We start from the raw sequence: 8,039 nt of genomic DNA, 5'->3' as shown, positions 1-8,039 counted from the left end.
CCTCGCCGGATCAGTGCCGATGAAAGCTCTCCCACTAACATTCTTCCAAACGTCGCGCGATGTCGGAGCCGTAGAACCTCTCAAAAGCCCTAGCCAATACTTCTCAAAACCCTAGCCGCAGCCCTATCTCTAGTTGGGGAAAATATGGAGAAAAAAATACTGAAACCATGGCTGAAATCGGTTTTTAAAGGGCTGGAATCAGGAATCCACATGCCCGTGTGAGCACCCCTATGGAATTTTCACACATGTGTGTGGAATTTCCACACGCCCGTGTGGATTATCTCGTTTTTCTTGTTTTTCTCGTGAGGGTCAGTGAACAATGTCGGTACAAGATTCTTGCTACGCTTTTTGCTATAGTACCTACTACGCATGCGTCCCCGAAAAATACTCCCGAATCCATGCTTTCATCGAGGTAACGCAAAAGCGGGCACACGCTTTATGTCGTGAATCGCTTTTCTTCTTCAATAACGGACATGTTGGTGGAGATCTTGTTCTATATGCACAAGTCGGAATGCTTGAATGTGACTGCCCTTGTGCCCCTCCAAATAGTTGCACTAGCTTGAATACGAGGAGGTTGGAACACATTCCCGTATCTTAAACCCGACCTATGTCTTCGCGTTTGAACCTTAGCAAGATTTCCTCCAAATTGGTGCATTTACGACCCACATTGGCTTCTTTCTTTCATATTCGGCCTCACAACCCTACTTGCATGAAAGTAACATAAATACACACATATTAGTGTTAAAACCTGAGATAAGTAATACTCAACACAAGGAAAGAACACTTCGTATTCTTATCGCACAAGCACTTATCAAACTCCCCCACATTTAAGATTTTTCTTCCCCTCAAACAAAAATTAAAACATTAAAGCACAGACGAAGGAATTATTGGAACTTCTTGGCCTTAGGTTCACCAAAGCATACAAAGAGTGCATTCTGTAAGTACGGGAAATTTTAACACTAAATATGAAAAATCAATGCTCTAGCTAAAAACTTGAATAAATAAGGCGACAAACCCAAAATCGTGTAAGTGTGTGAACTCACTCAAGTCGACCTAAAGTATACTCCTCAAAGCTCTACGTATAAGGGACTTATTTATCTATAAAAGGTGACAAAAATTCAAAAGAGGTAGTAGCTTCACACATCCTCTAAGGTAGCCTTTCCAAAGCGGCCGCTAAGGTGGCTTTCACACTTTTGAGGTGGTAGCTCTTTCTACCAGGGTGGTAGCTTTCACACATCCCATGAGATAGCTCTTTCTCTCATTAGGGCATAACTAGTATCCGACTTATGAGAGTAGCTTTATACATCATAGGTGGTAGCTCTTTCCACCCAACAAGCACAACTAAACAACAAAACTATTTTGTTCTTTCTTTTCATTTTTTTCAGAATTAACATAAAAAAAAACTAAAACTAGTCCCTTATACATCAAACATGAGTTTCCAACAGGGTTCAAAGAGTGAGTAGTGCAACAAGTGTCAATCGGGCAAAAATTCCTAGAAATTCAAGCAAAAACTAGACCATGAAAACATTCAATGTTAAAATTTTTCCTAAACTCAAGAATACAATCAATGCAACTAAGGTGAACCGCCATTGGCTATGTGAGCATGTATATCAATCAAAACTAGTATTAAAGAGATGTGTGCGTTATGAAACTCCCCCCCACACTTAAGTTGTACATTGTCCCCAATGTACACATGCAAGCTCATTCATAATGTAACTGAATTGGATTCAGATGTGGGAGAAGCAATCAAAACAATACTCCCCTGACTCCTAGTATTGCATTTGATGGAGCTAAGTCCTTGGGAGGGTTGTTCCAACGTGTCGTAAAGCTCACACGGCCAAGTGACGAAACACCTTGGACGTGCCCATGACAAAGTCTCAATTCCCATGATGACAAGACAATCTGTACACATACACGAGACGGTTCAGTGAAGCTCAATAAAAACAAAAATAACTCGAGTATATAAAAAATAAGACAATGAATAGAACTCGAGATACGAAATGAAAATAAACTCAGAAGGAGAGTCTTTTCTAAGTATACAAGTCCAAAATAAAATGTGGAAATAAAAGATGAGGAAAAGAAAATCAAGTGTCGATATCGCGCTCTGGATCCTCTACTGCTGCTAGTGCTAGATCAAAGGGTGCTGGTGGAGGTGGTGAAGGAGATACTGGCGGAGCTGAGGGGGCCGGAGGAGTCCTCGGCCTCATGACAAATGACGAGCCGACATCTCGCTCTAAGATCTACTGTAATGTGTCAAAACATGCCATGAACTCCGTATACTGTGCGGCCTGCGCAACCCTAATATTGGCAATCTCTGTTCGGGCCTCAGCTACCTCTTCCGTATCACTCCCACAGCATTCTCGAGCCTCTCAAAGCGATCCTGAGCTTGAGATGGCAAAAACATGCGCATGGGGGATGGGTCCTCTGTTACTGGAGGTGCCTCGGTCTCCATGGGTGCTGACTGAGGCTCAGGGGTAGGCTGGGAAGCCTCGGCAACATCACCCTCCTTCTTGGCTATCTCTGGGGACAGTAGAACCATAACATAAACCCCTGTCCAAACCCTATGGGCCATGCCCATCAATCTCATTGTCTCCAGGCTCAGGGGCACAGGTATACTCGTCTTCTCGGCCCCGCGAATCACGCCCAAGAGACCCATACCCAGAGCTAATCTCGTAATGTATGGACCCGAGAAGATCGCTCCCAATCTGGAATATTGGCCCTGATATCAAATGTACTCAGCGACGATGTGTCCTAGATGGATCGGTGTGCGCTGCATCATCGAATACAATTACAGAAGCTCCCTGCCCGGCTCGAACGCCCGGGTGTTATCACCACGACCATTCACCCGACACGCTCATGATGGCATGTAGATATTGGTACGCGAGTCGGAAAAAGACACATGGCCTTCGACACCCCCAGCTCATACTGGCCCTGACCACATAATGCTCTATAAGCTCTCTGTGGGGTCAGAGCTCTAAGACAATTTATCGATAATTGAGAGTACTCCTCATTGTCTATAAATGCCTCCTCATACAAGCCAAGCCGAACTGAAAAAATGGGTGATACTCAGACTATAGTGATGTCCAAGTGCTCTGAACTGAACTACGTCGAGGTCGTCGAATCTCGCATAGGATCTGTCGAACTCGAATGTCGACAAAACCTCCAGTGTAAGCTCCCCGATGACTAGCTCTCTAATCAACAATAACTACCTCCAACCACCCAATGAAATGAGATCCTCGACCTCATCAGCGAACTCATCCCCCTGCTGTAAATCTCTCAATATACTCATGTCCAAGAACCGAGTCTGTCAGAACCGAAGTCTCGACAAACGCTCAAAGTGACCCTGATGCTCGGGGATACTGAATCTCATGCTCTCGGACTCATGGGACAACTCTCGCGGTCACTTATTAGCTTGCTTTTTTGACCTGGGTGCCATAGTCTGCAAAAATTAAAAGAGAATTGATCAAACAAGTTAAGTCAACATAGCTGCAGAAATCCACATGGTCGTGCAGAATTTCCGCCGCCCGTGTGGATCCACGGGCTATGAACAAACGCACGGTTGTGCTTTAAACTCCACAAATGCACCATTACAACACTTTTACTTCATTATAAATATAAATAATCATTCTAATTGAAGAAACGATAAATTATTGACTAGTTTCATCGATGAAAATCATGAATTTGCGAAGGAAATCAAAGATAGGGCTTACCATTGAGTTGAGATGAGAAAGCTTTGAAAACGGCCGGAAAACCAAGTAAAATTCTTCCAAATTGGTGATATGAGGTTGGGAAACAATGCAGAAGTGTTCTTAGACAACCAGAGGATAGTAAGGTGAAGAGGAACGATAATCCTTTTAAAAGAACTCGCGCCTCTTGGAGTTCTGTACATCCGCACGGGTGTGCAGAAATTACACACGGCCGTGTGCCCCCACAGGAAAGCTTAACAGGGGCAGGTGCAAGACCCTGTGTGCTCTCAGGAAAATACTCACTGCCTCTGAACGCAAATACACGGGCATGTGAGAAATACCTATGCCAGTGCGCCTGACCCACAGGGGTAGCCATATGCCCCTGTGGCTGCTCTGGACATCTGAGAAAACTTGCTAAGTGTTTCGCACGCCGGTGTGGAAATTCTACAGGGGCGTGGGCATTCACAAGCCCAACTCACAGGGGCAAGCGCATGCCCTTGTGACTTTTCGGGATGAAGAGAGCTCCTTTACAGAGATTCACACGGGCGTGCGGAAATTACCCACGCCCATGCGATTTTCACAAGGTTGCCCATAGGGGCGAGTCCACGCCCCTGTGTGCTTTCGAGAAAGTCTGTCAATCTCTGCAGGACTTCCCACGCCCGTGCGAAAATGAGCCACGGGTGTGCGAGGATTGCATGGTCGTTCACAAGGCGAATCCATGCCCCTGTGCCTTTTCTGGATGAGCTCGCAATACAAAACCACGGACATGTGTTAACTCCACACGCCCGTGTGTTTTCTCTGGATCCTTAGAAAACTCTGCACGTTTTGTGGAAAATTTCTGAACATGCTTACACAGTCAGAGCCTACCCTAATATGCAATTTATACCAGTGAAAAAAAACATGAGAAATAGTTCAAACGACCAAAACTTCACCAAATTCACATGAAAACACAAGATGAACTTGAAAACCCACAATAAAATCATAGCACAAGTATATAAAAATCAAGACACCAACACTCAACACTTTATTCATGCAAACACTAAACTAACACTAAAAAAAGAGTAAACCCTTGGGTTGCCTCCTAAGAAGCGCTTGTTTAACGTCACTTAGCTTGATTTACCTTGTCTTACCTCACGAGGGCTCATAGATGAAAGTTGCCCTCTTACCCATGGCTTTGAAACATGATGAGCAAAATCTCTTGAGGGTAGAGGTTGAATTGTCGGGCTTAAGATCGCCTTGAAATGGTTTACTCAAATTGTTCAGTTCATGCATGTCTTCTAGCCCTCTTCAATTTCTGGAGCACCTTCTTCAAGATCCCCGGGGTAGATGATACTTCTTCCGTCAAACCAAGCATCATTACTTCTTCATTGTCCTCCTCTTGGTCAAACAAGCCTTCGTATGGATTCGGATTGAACATCATCTGCATGTATTCATCAACAATCTCATCAGTAGCGTCTAGAAAATACAAAGTATCATCGAAATCAAGAGAACGCCGCATAGCTTCAGTAAGGAATTATGTGAGCTTATCATCTCCAACTCTAAAAGTTAGCTCTCCGCCGTCCATGTCAATCAATGCCTTGGAAGTCCGCAAAAATGGCCTCCCTAGTATCAAGGGTACATCCGCATCCTCATCGACGTCTAGCACTACGAAGTCAACCAGAAAAATGTACTTGTCCACCTTGATAAGCACGTCCTCGATAATGCCTCTCGGATGTCTCACCGTTCGGTCAGCTAGTTGCAAAGTCATCCGAGTAGGTCTAGCCTCGCCCAAGCCTAGCTTTTGAAAGATGGTATATGGCATGAAGTTGATGCTAGCTCCTAAATCCGCCAATGCCATTTCTTCACCTAGATTGTCAATATTACATGGAATGATGAAGCTTCTCGAGTCTCCAAATCAGTTAAGGCCTTCTCCAAATCGGTTATTCGGGTCTCCAAACCTGAAACTCTGTTTTCCACATTTGGGCTTTGTTGTTGGAAACCCGATGGCCCTATTGCCTTTTGTGGACCTTGGTTGCTCCACGAGAAATTGGGATGATTCTTCCAACCCGTATTGTAAGTGTTGCTGTATGGGTTCCCTTGAGTCCTCATGCTATTACCTATAAAATCGACGTTCTCAACCGAAGATGCATCACCAATAGATATCGGGCAATCGGAGGCGGCATGTCCTCCACCACACCCGGTGCAAGTAATCACGGCCGCTACTCTATTTGAAGTTAGAAGATTTAACTTCTTACTCGATGATTCCACTTGAGCCGCCAACGAAGTCATTGCATCTATCTCATGGAGACCGGCCACATTTTTCTTCTCCCTGGCATTCCATTGGTAGCTGTTTAACCCCATTTTTTCAATTAATTGACAGGCCTCACCGGGGGTCTTGCTACCTAAGGTACCTCTTGCTGCCGCATCCAAGAGTTGCCTTGTACTCGGATTTAGACCGTTGTAAAAGGTCTGAACAATAATCCACACCGGGAATTCGTGTTGCGGGCACTTTCTCCGGAGCTCCTTGAACCTTTCCCACATCTCAAATAGAGACTCCAATTCCAATTGTACAAAGGATGAGATCTCATTTCTAAGCTTTGTAGATTTTCCAGGTGGGAAATAACGGCCAAGAAAAGCTTCTACCATCTCCTCCCATATGGTAATTGATGCTCTAGGTAATGAGTGTAGCCACTGCTTCGCTCTCCCTTTCAACGAAAATGGGAAGGCCCTCAACTTGATGGCATCATCCGTGACCCCATTTATCTTCAGGATATCACACACCTCGAGAAAGTTATCTATATGACTGTTTGGATCCTCATCGACCAAACCATTAAACTGCGCGGATTGCTGCAACATATAGATGAATGTTGGCTTCAGCTCGAAGTTCTGAGTTGTAATCGGGGGACGTACAATGCTCGATTATGTCCCCAATACTGAAGGTCTGGCATAATCGGATAATGTCCGCTGCTGCTCATTCTGCTTTGCCAATTTTTCAGATTCTTCTATTTCCAAATCAGCTAGATTAGACTATTCTTACACAAGTTCTTTCCCTTTTTTTCTAAGTGTACATTCGAGCTCGAGATTTCCTTCAATCAGTATGGAGGGCTTCCCTCGGGTCATAACTTGGAGCTGCACCAAAAGAAAGGAAACAAAATCAGAACGATGATAGAATATGAAAATATGAAATAGAATGAATAAATGAATAGATAAGAAAAACAAAGTGCAAAGTATCTCTAAAAGCCTATTCCCCGGCAACAACGCCAAAAACTTGATACGTCCGTATGTGCATGTACACCGCAAGTGTACTGGTGTCGAAGTAATAATCCCAGATGAGTGGGTATTGTATCCACAGAGAGTAGGTAATAAAGACACTTAAATTGTTTCTTAACTAATGTGGAAGATGAATAGTGATATGTGTGACAAGATTCAATTCTCAAGAGTAAAAACAACAAGAAAGAGAGCACAAGTAAAGGAGAAGGTAAGGCAATCGATAAAGATGGGGTACCCGGATATTATTCCGAGTAGGACAATCGTTTCAAGTGCAAGAAACCTCTATTATGCTTCCTAATTAATGCAATAGTGAGTCATGGAAATGATTAATTGCATAGTCCCAAATCTAAGGTCAACCATGCCAAACTCTATACATATCCCGGAGGAGAAATCGAACAATCTCAACACCTCGCACTCATATAGAATTGCAATGAGCTCTAGGGATTCCAAATGGTAAACCCTATTCCTATGTATAGACCTAACCCTTTGGACCAGGTGAAAGATCCCTAGCCACAATTAAGCCCTAGATGCTAAAATCACTTTAATGCTTCACTCTGTTGCACTCGCAACTAAGCCCCAGGGGAAGGTCATCCCTTAGCCCAATCACTCTACTATGGCCGCAAAGAACTCTTGGAACGTGGAGGTAGGATAGATCACACCGGAAGGGAAAGGGGACGCTCCGCTACCTCTCGACTCACCCTCTCAACCCTCTCCAATCTAGCTTTGTCTAACTCTCATGGTGTGTCACTTACTCACAAGAGTTACCAAGAAGAACTCTCAACCCTAGTGTCACTCTAGGTTAGTATTTATACAATCAAGCATACAAGATTAGAACTCACAATAAACATCAATTAATTGAAAGCATAATAAAGAGATTCAATGAAACAAATACATCCTAGGGTTCACAAATACCCAAGTACCCACTAGAGGTTTAGCTCTCTATGGAGCTAGATACAATAAATGAAATCGAATATAAAAACAAAGCATCCATAGAAAATCTCTCGTTAGTCGTGGCGATGGTCTTGGGGAGAGTCCTCTACTCGTCGCAAGGGTCCTTTTGTCCGGCCTAGGAAACACCTCGCCAGATCGGTGCCGACAAAAGCT

The 8,039-nt window shown here is 44.0% G+C and overlaps 1 non-coding gene across 1 annotated transcript; it reads left to right on the top strand.

Annotated features, from left to right (window-relative positions):
- Positions 1-6,156: 6,156 nt before the first annotated feature.
- LOC120252209 lies at positions 6,157-6,263 on the top strand. Its single transcript, XR_005533750.1, has one exon. It is a non-coding gene; the product is annotated as a small nucleolar RNA R71 (small nucleolar RNA).
- The last annotated feature ends 1,776 nt before the right edge of the window (positions 6,264-8,039 follow it).

The sequence above is a fragment of the Dioscorea cayenensis genome, chromosome 20 (assembly GCF_009730915.1).
Source record: "Dioscorea cayenensis subsp. rotundata cultivar TDr96_F1 chromosome 20, TDr96_F1_v2_PseudoChromosome.rev07_lg8_w22 25.fasta, whole genome shotgun sequence".
Lineage (NCBI taxonomy): Eukaryota > Viridiplantae > Streptophyta > Magnoliopsida > Dioscoreales > Dioscoreaceae > Dioscorea > Dioscorea cayenensis.
This window is presented reverse-complemented; position numbering and strand designations above follow the sequence as displayed.